The 8,101-nt window shown below is 34.7% G+C and overlaps 1 long non-coding RNA gene across 1 annotated transcript; it reads left to right on the top strand.

Annotated features, from left to right (window-relative positions):
• The first annotated feature begins 4,440 nt into the window (after positions 1-4,440).
• LOC139904932 (uncharacterized) lies at positions 4,441-7,636 on the top strand. Its single transcript, XR_011779263.1, has 2 exons — positions 4,441-7,399; positions 7,457-7,636. It is a non-coding gene; the product is annotated as an uncharacterized lncRNA (long non-coding RNA).
• Positions 7,637-8,101: the final 465 nt, after the last annotated feature.

The following is an 8,101-nucleotide window of genomic DNA, read 5'->3' as shown; positions in this document are numbered from 1 at the left end:
TAAAATACACCGCGTCCCACAGGTTACGTTAGTGAACCGCTTGTCCACAAGAAATCAAAATCTATCACGCCCGCTATCCTGAGTATCAAGGATCCTTCCTAATACTCTATGATACACAGCTTCCCACGGGTTGTGCTAGTGCGCCGCTTGTCGAAAAGGTGGCTTATTAGACACCACCATCGGTTCATTGAGCATTTAAGACCCTTTCTAATAGTCGATAATTGATCATCGGCCCACATGAATCCCAATCACTCACAATCTCAGGAATCATATCAGAGAGCAAATTGGGACATTCAAGACATTCTTATCATATGACAACAAGACACGCAAGTTAGATTATGGACAGTGGTTTGTCCAGTATGCCAAGTTCCAAGTATCGACCGTGGAAAAACAGATCCCTACTACGTCTTGGCTAATGTGATCCATATAGCTGATAACGGATATTATAGATTACAGACAAAAAATGATATCTTAAAACAGCTCAATGTAAGAAAGCAGTATGAGCCTTGCAAGGAGTCATTCCCTCAGTGTTCATGAAGTTCCCAGAGAGAAGGAACTTAAATTGCAGTTGACTGCATCAATGTTGCTGGATGGAAATGAACTTGGCTTTAAGTGGTGCAATTACAGAGACTCGAAATAAATTAGTTTATCTGCAAAAAAAAAAGAAAAAAAGGACACCTTTGTAATAGAAAATGCCATAATATCACAACATGCTGCAAAAATAGTTTATTCGGTGAATGTATTTATGTTTAGGATATATTAAGTAAAAATATTAGGTATGTTCAAGAAGGTGATTTTTTGAAATTATTACATTTGATGTTGAAAAGTATATTTAAATCAGTTTTTGTGTGTATGTCTATTTTGAAGAAAATAATTAAATCTATATGAAATAAACTACCGTGTAAATTTGAATATTAATAAATAAGATAAACAATTCGAATGTCAATTTTTATTTGATCATTACTTGTTACTGTAGTCATCCTGATATAACTACATTTGATCACGTTCGTTCAAATTGCACACCTATTTGGCTTACATTATTATATTAAAAAACAAATGAACCCTTCGGCTGTGGAGGATCCGCATGACAGTCATAAAACACCACCAAAGTTACACATACCTTTAGAGAACTCAGTAAGTATATACAAAAAAAAGTTTAATCCCTGGAGTTTTGTGAATAACGAAGGTTATTGATACTCAATGAAACGTAGGCAGTGGCTACACCCCACCTTTTCGACCAGCAGTTCACTTGCACAAACCATAATTGAAAGGGGTGTTTGATGTTCAGGGAGACGGTGTCGGTTGGTAAGGATCCACTTATTGAGCCTGTGGTTCTTTTACTCAACCCGTTGGTGGGGGTATTATAGGATATCAAAGGTGGTCCTCAGGGAAGCCGTGGCGGTGGGTAATATTCCACCTTTTGGACCAGTGGTACGCTTGCACAACCCGTGGGCCGCGGTGTATCATGGATATTAGAAGAGGTTTTTGTTACTCAGGATAGCAGCGGCAATAAGTTTTGATCCCCTTGTGCACAAGCGGTTCACTTGTGTAATCTGTGAGACTGGGTGATTTTTTAAAATATTAGAAGGGGTCCTTGATACTCAGTATAGTGGTTGCGATGATCCTCCTTTGGTACCTGCTGTCCATCTGCACTGCCTGTTGGCCAAGGTATATTGTGCCAAATAGAATTGAGTCTCTCTTGACAATTTCTTATAATACAATAGGTTGATTGTTTGAATACAATATAAATTTTAATTAAAATAAACTAGAGTATCAAATTGCTTGAAATTAAATTATATTCTAATCCAATCCTTTACGATCAAATTACCTGCAATCATTTCACCTGATAATATAAATGAAGCTAAATGACCATTAACTACTCTAACGGGCATTTTGCACATTGCCCGTAACAGTTATATTAGTGGCTGTTTTCTCTGATTATACCCCCTCCCACCTCTTTCAAAAAAAAAAAAAAAAAAAAAACTTTTATTGCCTATTTACTTAAACAAAAGGTATCGGATGCAGACCTATTACCAAATATTCACTAGATTTATTAGAACAAAAATTTATGGGGGTATAATATCAATATAATAAAAGATCTGGGCCCTCAATGAATTAAACACGTAAATATTCGCCTGTTACAACTAAGGATACAAAAAAAGGAAGACTGGCACCAAAGAATGAGAATGTCTGTAAAATAATATTTTTTCTCACAGATTCATGAATGATTCATAAGGGAGAAAAAATATAGAGGATTTGAAAAATTTTACTTTTTAACTTCAACAAATGATATTTTGCAATTCATAGTTATGACTTTTAAACGTTTCTAAGCCTGAGCCCTGCATTCTAGATGCTGACAGCCTTTGGAAACCCCGTAAGAAGTAAAATTGATCTTATGAGTAAAAATTTTAGTTTAAATCTAGAGGCCATATCAACAGTTATGTAATTAACGTTCGTTTATGAGTACCTTACGTGCCCTGCTGGTATAATGCAGTTTTGTCTCCGTTGGAATTTTGTCTTCATCTTGGTCAATTTCGTTTACGTCATAATTTTTGTATTTTGCCCTCATTTTTGTCTGATTTTCGTCTTCGTCTCGCCTACATCATAATTTTTGTAAGATTTTTGTCTTAATCTCGTCTTTATCATTATTTTTGTCCAATTTTTGTCTTCGTCTCGTCTTTGTCATAAAAAAAAAAGTTTCGTTGACGAAATGATTTCGTCTCGTTAGGGTTTACAAAGTTAACACTGCTTCATACTCAATTTGAACCTGAGTCACAAGTAATGCAGACAGTTCTAAAATCCTGTCACAAATCACAATCAATATGCTAATGCCGAATAATTACTTTTAAATAAATAAGAATTTCCATATACCGGGCAATGCAGAATTATTTACCGATTTTTGTTCAGAACATATCGCGGACAATAATGACATTTCGAATGACTTGAAATACAATTTATTCATACATTTTTAGAATAATAAAATAGTTTGTGATCAAATTTAATCAATGTAGCCACCATTTGACTCAATGACACTGGTCAGGCGACGTCTGAAGCTGCCACAGACTTGCTGGATGTAATCGGCATCCATGGAGGCCCAGGCCTTGTTGACAGCAGCCTTTAAGGCATTTATGTTTTTGTGTCGTTTTTTGCAGGCCTTGGTCTCCACTTGCGCCTAGATAGAGAAGTCTAGTGGGTTCAGATCTGGGCTCTGAGGGGGCCAGTAGTCCTTGGGCCAAAAGTTCATGTTGTCCTTGAGCCACTCCTGAGCTTTCTTGGAAGCGGGGGCGGGTGCTCCATCTTGTTAAGAAAACTCAAGGAGAGTTGCTGACTATGGATTTGATCCACGGAAGGACCTTGGACGCCAGAATCTTCACATAATCATCCACTGTTAATCTGTAGCCAGTGGGGAACCATACCAGCTTCATGGCCTTCCCGTTGGAGGCCACGAGACCCAACATCATCACCGAACCAGGGTGATTTATTGTTGCCACATAGCGGTGCTTATCTTGCACATCTCCAAAGCTCACAATACGGTCATTTTGCCTGTTGAAAACAGGATCGACCGGAAAAGTTTTCTCATCTGAAAAAATGATGATGCGTCCAGATGAGCTCTTGATATCATTCAAGATTTTCTTGGCACGCTCAAGTCTGACTTCTCGCTGACGTTCAGTTGGCAGAGGGGGTTCAGTACGCCTCAGGGACTTTCCTCCAGCCCTTTTCGATGCCCTTGAAACAGTTGATTTCCACGTTCCCATCTTTCTGGCCATGTAGGCAATGGACCTGTTGGGAGTCCTCTTAAACACTGCCTTTACTTGCCTTGTTGAGACAGTGGGCTTCCTGCCAGCGGGGAATACTTGAGATCACCCCCAGCCTCCAAGCGCTTGGAAACGTTGTAAATTGTCTTCAACGAGGCCCCAACCTGTTCCTTAATGTTGTTATGAGGCACTCCCGCTCGGAGGAGGGCTACCATTTCGATCCTCTTTGTTTCCTGATTGGACATGGTCTCACGTGTGGAAGTTGTTACGCTCTCACAGGAAGGATTTTTGTTTATTTTAACAGTAAAGATACGAAGCATTCAGATTGGTTGCCACAAAACCTCTTAAAAAGTATATTTACATCATCGGTAAATAATTTTGCACGGCCTGGTAAAACCAGACATTTCCTTGATTTATAAAAAAAAGAATCTGGAAACCACGGGAAGAATTATAAAAAGAATGCAATTAGTCATACTAATTTATGTTTGTTGAAAATATTTTGATTCTCTCCTCGAAGTTTTTCCACACACTCTTTACAAAGCTCACTCCACAATTTAAGAAACTCTGTCTTTTAATGCTTTACTCTGTCTTAGAGTTTTAAAAAAAAGCGCACTTAGAAAATAGAATATATTCTGGAGATTTACTTATAACGGTTACCTAAAGAAGGGATCAGTATAAAGAAAAAACTAAGCATAGCGATTAGGAAAGGAAAAATGGTTGATGTGTGATCTTCTTTTTTGTCCCCTGTTTAATAATTCGTGGATGTGTTAAAATCAATAATACACCTGTAATGTATTATTATATTTAGTATATAATTACCCTTTGTAACAAAATGTAAGTCTACCTTCATTGTTATTTAAGCTGTAGAACATTAAAATCTTAGGTATGGTTTTTAGAGTATTTAAAAAAAATCAAGGATTTAGAGTATAGTTACGATTCAGATCCATATTTAAAATAACTACATATATAGATAACTTCGCTGAAAACCCAATATTTGTTGAAGGTCAGAAGAGTTTTTTTTTGTTCTTATATGGCATAAACAACAATAATAAATGAGGGATTTTAGGTGGCGGACAAAAATACTATTACATAATGAATTATCAAACTAAAACTACTATACTATACTCACTTTTTTGGATTTGGACTTTATTTATTCAGTATCATTTTAAAACTATTCCTTTTTCCCCTTATTCCATATAAATAAAGTGAAATAGTCTTGAAAAAAAAAATTAGAATTGAGTCCCTGTGCCATTTATTAGGGTGTTTAAAATTACGATTTGCTTCACTTGATAATGTTGTTTACCCAGGGAGGCGTATTCTAAAATGTTTGCACACTATACTTACCAAAAAAGTTAAGAATAAACAAACTAAATGAATTGAATTTTGATCAAATAGAACAGTGAATCCCAAAGGGGACTTTTGCTGCGCGGTGCATTGTCAAAAGTTCTGCAAAGTCATCAAGAAAAGTATTTTTTAAATTTAAAAAAAAAGGTGAAATGGAAATGGCTTTCATTAAAACTTAGAAAAACATCAAGTACGGTGTATCTTTAAGCAACAAGATAATGTATCTTAATTCAAATGGCCTTTTTTTATGTTTAGCTCAGCATGCATTTTATGGGGCTTGGTAATTTTGTCTTTAACTATTTAATGTATTTTATGTTAATAAATATTACATATTTTGACTTAAAAAATTCAAGGGAACATCAATTTCAACCAAAAATGTAATATAAAAAAACGACTTATAAATCTCATTTATTTATATAAAAAGGGAAAATATCCTTAAGGCTAAATATTCCAAGGCAAAAGGGTTTAAGGCAAAATGTCTTGAGTCAAAATTTTGCACCGCAGTTCATACCTACCTATTTAATTTCTACAGTTTATTAGCTTTATTGCAATTTCATTATTTATAACAAAGAAGTAATATTTCATGACAAAAAATATCTACTCTTATAATAAGTAATATAATTTATGCAAATTAATATAATATTCCATTGTCTCTACCTTCAAGGCGAATAGCACGCACCAAGAAAATAAAAAATCCTATATTAATAATGAACAATGTACATTCTTATCAGGACACTGTTTGCATACTTTATTTTAACATTAAAGTTTGATCACCAACTACACGGTTAAAATATAATTTCTTGTATCAAATTACATCTCTCAACCTCTTACACATTTCCAAATAATATCTTGTAAGTTACATTTAGAGCTAAAAATGAATTCAATTTGTTTACAATGAAATTCGACCCACGATGTCAAATTTAAAGTTTATATTCATAGCATAATGTATTGGCCCAAAAATGACCTAGTATAAAAACTGGTATTTGGTATTTTTTAAAAGTAGTCGTATAGGCTGCAATAGTTAGTCGGCTTGGAGCTGAATGAATCAAAAAATATTTTAAGTAATAATTTTAAATTGATTCGGTGTTCAACAATTTCACTGTCCGTATAGTAGCTTTCAAAACAACAGGAACGTGGGGAAGGTCAGTCACCACAGTCAAACATCTAGCATCTTTGATGATGATTGGTGTCATTGAATCAAACAAGCGACCATGAAGCTTATTTGGATTGAAAACGGTTTCCGGATTACATCAGTGACTTAATTAGAGATTTTAAAAGACATTGTCCTTCCAATGGGGTCAATTTATATTCCAGCCGGACGGGACACCTTCTCACACCATCAAGAATATCCAGGATTGGCTCATTGGAAACATACCTCTTCTTGAACAAAGATTTGTAGCTCCCATAATCTTGGGATTTGAATCCCTTATACTACAGCGTATGGTGGCAAATAGGAGAAAGGTCTATGCTACCCAACATCAAAATTTGAATTAATTGAAGGTCACTGCCAGCGAACAGTGTATGGTCACGAAGGTCATCAACATCTGCAAGGCCTTCTGTGTCCGTTTGGAGTTGCCAAAGGGGGATATTAACTCTTAATATACCCCTACTTATATTTAAATATATTGTTTATTATAAATATGCCATTTACATGTCATCTTACGTTTTATCAACAGTGCCAAATTTTCTGCATAATTATGCGACCGTCGATAACTTCTTGTTTTTTACACTCACATGGATTTCGAAAATTATCACATCTCTCATGTGTATCTCATAAATTATGGGGCATAATCATCTGATACATAATACCCATAGATATAGTTGAAAATAACATGACCTGCCGTTATGTTAGAAAACAAGAAAGAAAATTAACGGAGTCACTCGACAATTTGAAGATTCTTTAGGAGGAGAGCAGCTTGGCTGTATTGGCTGTCTTGCTGTCTCAAATCAGTATCACTCTTCGCCTTCCACTCACTAGCGATTTCTATATACTTATTTATATGTTATATCTTCAATGATAACGATAACAGCTTTGGAGAGCTTTTTACGAAATGGCATAACTCGTAGACTCTGTAAAGTATCACAGATGCTGAGCCATACCTTTTATCTAAACATGGTGACTGGACCCCTTTCTGCACTAATAAAAATAAATTAATAATAAAAAATTTCCATATCTTTTTTCCTTACAGAAAGTACATTGAAATACTTTCAAATTGGATTTATATTACAGCTTTTTCTAAAATTGAAAAAATATTTGTATATAACTCCACAACTCAAGATAACATCATTTGATTGAAAAAGTAAGACTAATTTGGATTTTAAAGGTAAAAGTCTACATATCATGTACTAAATTTTAGGTGAGATGGTCCGAAGAAAAATTGCCCTCGATTTGATTTTGGAATGACTCAGGGATATGTTGACTTCCTAATAGAAGCTAATTCTAGTTCAACAATTAAACGTTTGAAACTGTAATAAAGACAAAAGTTGTGGGGAAAAAGACAGCTGATTAAGAAATACATAAGAGTTATTAATATTCACGTTGAGTTTTTTTTATCCCCCCGGAACCTCAATTGTCAAAAGGAAGAGGAAAAGTGTGAAAAAAACAAACATATATTGGCTATCCTTGTGTATTTTTATTGTTGACAACTGTTCATTATTATTTAGAGATTGATTACTACTTTCATTGAATTAATAGCCTTTTCAATAGAAGAATCAATGAATAAGTATGACATGAAACAAATTCTTGACAAAGGTCCTTAATTTTTGAAAATTAATATAAAAATAAAAACCCTACGTAATAACTCTTTTTGATTACATAAGACGTAGAGTCAGCTGCTTAAAACCATACAAAAGGCAACTCCTAAAAACAACTGAAAGGAAAGTACAGTGTGTGTTTGTTTATTTCAAAAAGCAAATCGTGATTGTGAGGATACCATTTAAATCCCCGCCCCCCATTTAAAAATTTGGTATGCATTGCTGGGGGATATTATTACGTTATTACG

Source organism: Lepeophtheirus salmonis, chromosome 3 (assembly GCF_016086655.4).
Source record: "Lepeophtheirus salmonis chromosome 3, UVic_Lsal_1.4, whole genome shotgun sequence".
NCBI classification, from domain to species: Eukaryota; Metazoa; Arthropoda; class Copepoda; order Siphonostomatoida; family Caligidae; genus Lepeophtheirus; species Lepeophtheirus salmonis.
The sequence above is the reverse complement of the archived record's forward strand: the minus strand, read 5'-3'. Positions and strand labels throughout refer to the sequence as shown.